Below are 5793 nucleotides of genomic sequence, written 5' to 3'. Positions count from 1 at the left end.
CCGCTATAACAAAAGCACAATGAACATGGTGCTACTAAGGTTTAAATTTCCTTCTCATTGTAGTAAACTTATACACATAAAGCCAGACTTAGGACAGTTCCCTGATGACCCTGATAGAGATACACAGGCTTTACAAAATTTAAACCAACTGTTTCATTTATGTGCAGAAATGCAGTGCAACTATTAAGCCACATTTTAACTACTGTGGAGAAACAGGCAGCAATACAGACAGGCAGCAAAGGAATTTGAAGATGAACAACTGGCATCCCATAGTTAGTCAAGAAATAAACACAGGTGAAAGATGAAAGCGGATTAAAAAAAAAAAAAAAGAATGACTATTTCCAACAGGAAGTAAAACAGTGCTGTTTGCAAACTCTAATTGAAGCCTTAGTAAACCCATAGGTGAATGGAAGAGAAAAGGCTTTCTCCTGTGCCTATTAGCAAACTTCCAAAAAACCGGAACAAAACTTCTTAATTACTCTAAACTATCCTCATTGAATCACAAGACAGAAAAATTCTCTCAGGATCTTTGGAAAGGCTGAGAGAAGCTTTAGCAAAATGTACCTATCTCCTAGTTCAATTTGTTTCTCTGCTATCCTGTTATATCAGAACAAAACTACAGAAGCAGGCGTGGGATCAGATAGCACTTTGGAAAACCTCTTGGGGTGGCCTTTTTGATCATTTTAAACTAACAAGAACTGAAAATAGGAAACCTAAGAATTAGAGGGTTGTCACAGGATAATGGAAAAGACGTTACTTGTCAATTCACAGGCCTACAAGATCTAGAATCCCCAAGATGCACCTGCTGATTTCTAGTAGTGTGACAAGCCAGGGCACTTTAAGTGGAATTTCTCAAGTGAAAAGGAATATAAATCAGCCTTGTCCAGCCTGTGGGGGAGACCAGTGAATGTAGAAATTTTCCCAGGTCCAGCGTATGCTTCACAGATTGTTCAGCAGGAATAATGGGTTCCCAGCTCTACCAGTCTTCGTGATCTACAGGATTCAAGTAATTCTGGAGGTAAAATGGAAATTGAACAACAACAACAACAGCAAAATTTTTCTAAATTCTAGAACCTGTTTCTCTCTTCTTCTCTCCAATCCAGGGCTCTCCTCTGCCACTAGTGAAGAGAGCTAGCTAGCTAGCCTTATGTAGACAGAAAGAGAAGTGTCCCCAGAAACTTCTCAGCCCACTGGTCAGTGCCTCATTTCCACATAAGATAAAGAGCAGCCTGGAAGAAAGAAAAAAAAAATTCAAGGAGCAGACAGCAATAAATGAACTAGAACTGGAAGTTGTATGTGAAGACGTGTCTGTAGCTGCACAGATAGAAGAACTTCCAGCTCCAGCTCACTCAGAAACTTTCAGAAACTTCAAACTTACTCAAATGGAAGAACAAGGCCTGAAATAGCAACGGCTTTGTCCATCTTATAATCTGTGGGCTTCCAAAACTGTTTCTTTTCCTTTTGTGAAGATAAACAGGCTGGGAGAGTGGGAGAAAGTGCCTTCCAGGGAACACTTTTCTTTTCTTCTTGGATTGTGATTCCCACCTCTATGAATCATTAGTTCAGCCTCAGATTGGTTCGGGACAAAGTTCTAGGCTATGGTTTCACTTCAGCTCCTGAAAGTTTGTTGGCTAAGCTGAATAGCCACTATGTACATTCAGTTTCATCACTAATAGGTGCTGGTCCAAGGTCTCAGGCAAAGCTTTCTGATTGGGCTGGGATCTGAGGCCCCAGGCCCAACTAAGTCACATGTTTTGTAAGACAGCCCACAGACTAAGTCAATTTCTTACCGTTTGCAACACACAAAAACCCTAAACCCACGTTTCATATTGGTTAGCCCACTTTGATCACATCTCTGCTAGCATCGAGCATTTTTCTTTTGCTTATTAAACTTTTCCTTCAACCTTAGGACTCTTTAGTCTTCTAAAACATTCTGCAATCTTTATTCTTCTAAAACATAGAAAAGAGATCCCCAGTATTACCTTAGATAAGTAGAGACTGTTATGTGTTTGTGCACTGGTGAGATGAGAAAACAAAAAAACAAAAAACAACTTTCGGGCCTCAACATCTGAAGCTCAGCTCTCTCAGACTGCAGCATGGTACCTGGATCTGCTTTTATCACAAGAGACCATCTAACAAGTTTATGAATCATTTAAGCCCATTTTTCCTGACATACATTCAAAAGACATTTATATTTTTCTGCCCATTTTTCCTGACATACATTCAAAAGACATTTATATTTTTCTACTTCATAAATCTCATTTTCTCCAAGAAGTTTTTTCTCTCAGTCGACTACATTACCTTTCCCCACTCTATCTTGACACTTTTGGTGCATGCATAAAAAGTTATTGGATAAAAGTTGATGGCCAGGGTCTTCTTGGGACTAACAGAAAATGCAGAAGAAATCATCTTTTATGAGAAATCTGCATTTGTTATGTAGCCGTTGGAATTAGAAATGAATAATACCTCTGAAAATCTGTCTCTTATCTGTCTCTTCCGGTGCACTTTTTTCTTTCTTTCCTTCACTTTCTTTCTTTCTCTTTCTTTCTTTCTTTATCTCTCTTCCTCTCTTCCTTTTTCTTCCTCTCTTTCTCTCTTTTTCTTTTCTTTTCTTTTCTTTCTCTCCTTTTCTTTTCTTTTCCTTTCTTTCTTTCTTTCTTTCTTTCTTTCTTTCTTTCTTTCTTTCTTTCTTTCTTTCTTTCTTTCTTTCTTTCTTTCTTTCTTTCTTTCTTTCTTCCTTCCTTCCTTCCTTCCTTCCTTCCTTCCTTCCTTCCTTCCTTCCTTCCTTTCTTCCTTCCTTCCTTTCTCTTTCTTTCTTTCCTTCTTTCTTTCTTTTCTTTCTTTCTTTCATGTGTTTTGAGACATAGTTTCACTCTTGTCACCAGGCTGGAGTGCAGTGGTACCCACTTGAATATTTGCAACCTTTGCCTCATGCATTCAAATAATTCTTCTGCCTCAGCCTCCCAATTATCTAAGACTAAAAGTGCACACCACCATGCCCACGTCATTGCTGTATTCTGCATTAGAGACAGGATTTCACCATGTTGGCCAGGATCTCTTGAATTCCTGATCCCCCAGCCTGGGCCTCCTAAAGTGCTGGGATTACAGGTGTGAGCCACCATGCCCAGGTTCAGTGAGGCTTTTTTTTATTAGGCCCTGGAAAGTATTCATAGCTCAGTTCTTATAGGGCCTCATCAAGAGGTCAAGAATTCAATTGGAAAATGGGTAAAATAAAATGTTATAACTACTGGAAATTCTGTTTCTCTGGGTGGTTACATATGTGTTATGTATATATTTTTAAAAACATCTAGTTATTAACTTAGTGAAGAATAGGTACTTGAACTAAATATTTTGTTTAGGAAATAAAGGCTGTTTTACTTTTCAGTTCACATGATTTTTAACTGATGAAAACAAAAACCACCTAAGGCCTGAAGATGTATAAAAATAACGTCTCCCTAATTTGTACTTAGTTTCTGAACCCTGTATTTTGGATTCCTCAGAGAACTGCTGGGGCATAAAATAAGAAAATTTAGACAGGATTAGAGAACATATTTAAATACATGAGATTTGATGGTTACATTTTATTTTCTCAGAATACATTTTAGTGAGTAATATTAACAGAGACCTCAAAACCACATGGGGTTTTTAATGTTCTTATCTGAATATGTGCTATCAATTTTAATTAAAATTATTATGCTAAGCTCTTATACACCACAGAAATAACCATATGTCTTTGTCTATTCAGTTTCTTATCACCCAGATATTTTGTCATTTACAGACATTTAATCTTCCTTAAGAATAATGGCTTGCAATTAGCTGTAGAACTTTACCAGGTATTCTCAACTGTAGGTTTTTTGTAACAGAAAATTGTGCAGAACTTAGGAATAGCTAAAATATTTATAAATATCAAGCACAACAAATGTTAAAATAGACTAAACTAACAGCAAAATGAAACAATCTCTGTACCTTTATTTTGGAACATTTGTAGTTCATGTTTTCTTTTTTAAAGTCATGTATACTTGCTTCTAAATTGGCTACAGCTTTTTTTTTTTATTTATTTTTTATTATTATTATACTTTAAGTTCTAGGGTACATGTGCATAACGTGCAGGTTTGTTACATATGTATACTTGTGCCATGTTGCTGTGCTGCACCCATCAACTCGTCAGCACCCATCAACTCGTCATTTACATCAGGTATAACTCCCATTGCAATCCCGCCCCACTCCCCCCTCCCCATGATAGGCCCCGGTGTGTGATGTTCCCCTTCCCGAGTCCAAGTGATCTCACTGTTCAGTTCCCACCTATGAGTGAGAACATGCGGTGTTTGGTTTTCTGTTCTTGTGATAGTTTGCTAAGAATGATGGTTTCCAGCTGCATCCATGTCCCTACAAAGGACACAAACTCATCCTTTTTGATAGCTGCATAGTATTCCATGGTGTATATGTGCCACATTTTCTTAATCCAGTTTGTCACTGATGGACATTTGGGTTGATTCCAAGTCTTTGCTATTGTGAATAGTGCCGCAATAAACATACGTGTGCATGTGTCTTTATAGCAGCATGATTTATAATCTTTTGGGTATATACCCAGTAATGGGATGGCTGGGTCATATGGTACATCTAGTTCTAGATCCTTGAGGAATCGCCATACTGATTTCCATAATGGTTGAACTAGTTTACAATCCCACCAACAGTGTAAAAGTGTTCCTATTTCTCCACAGCCTCTCCAGCACCTGTTGTTTCCTGACTTTTGAATGATCGCCATTCTAACTGGTGTGAGATGGTATCTCATTGTGGTTTTGATTTGCATTTCTCTGATGGCCAGTGATGATGAGCATTTTTTCGTGTGTCTGTTGGCTGTATGAATGTCTTCGTTTGAGAACTGTCTGTTCCTATCATTTGCCCACTTTTTGATGGCGTTGTTTGTTTTTTTCTTGTCAATTTGTTTGAGTTCTTTGTAGGTTCTAGATATTAGCCCTTTGTCAGATGAGTAGATTGCAAAAATCACAAGACAGGGATGCCCTCTCTCACCACTCCTATTCAACATAGTGATGGAAGTTCTGGCTAGGGCAATCAGGCAAGAGAAAGAAATCAAGGGTATTCAGTTAGGAAAAGAAGAAGTCAAACTGTCCCTGTTTGCAGATGACATGATTGTATACTTAGAAAATCCCATTGTCTCAGCCCAAAATCTCCTTAAGCTGATAAGCAACTTCAACAAAGTCTCAGGATACAAAATTAATGTGCAAAAATCACAAGCATTCTTATACACCAGTAACAGACAAACAGAGAGCCAAATCATGAATGAACTTCCATTCACAATTGCTTCAAAGAGAATAAAATACCTAGGAATCCAACTTACAAGGGATGTAAAGGACCTCTTCAAGGAGAACTACAAACCACTGCTCAGTGAAATAAAAGAGGGCACGAACAAATGGAAGAACATACCATGCTCATGGATAGGAAGAATCAATATCGTGAAAATGGCCATACTGCCCAAGGTTATTTATAGATTCAATGCCATCCCCATCAAGCTACCAATGAGTTTCTTCACAGAATTGGAAAAAACTGCTTTAAAGTTCATATGGAACCAAAAAAGAGCCCGCATCTCCAAGACAATCCTAAGTCAAAAGAACAAAGCTGGAGGCATCATGCTACCTGACTTCAAACTATACTACAAGGCTACAGTAACCAAAACAGCATGGTACGGGTACCAAAACAGAGATATAGACCAATGGAACAGAACAGAGCTCTCAGAAATAATACCACACATGTACAGCCATCTGATCTTTGCAA

Source organism: Macaca thibetana, chromosome Y, assembly GCF_024542745.1.
Source record: "Macaca thibetana thibetana isolate TM-01 chromosome Y, ASM2454274v1, whole genome shotgun sequence".
Taxonomy (NCBI): domain Eukaryota; kingdom Metazoa; phylum Chordata; class Mammalia; order Primates; family Cercopithecidae; genus Macaca; species Macaca thibetana.
This window is presented reverse-complemented; position numbering follows the sequence as displayed.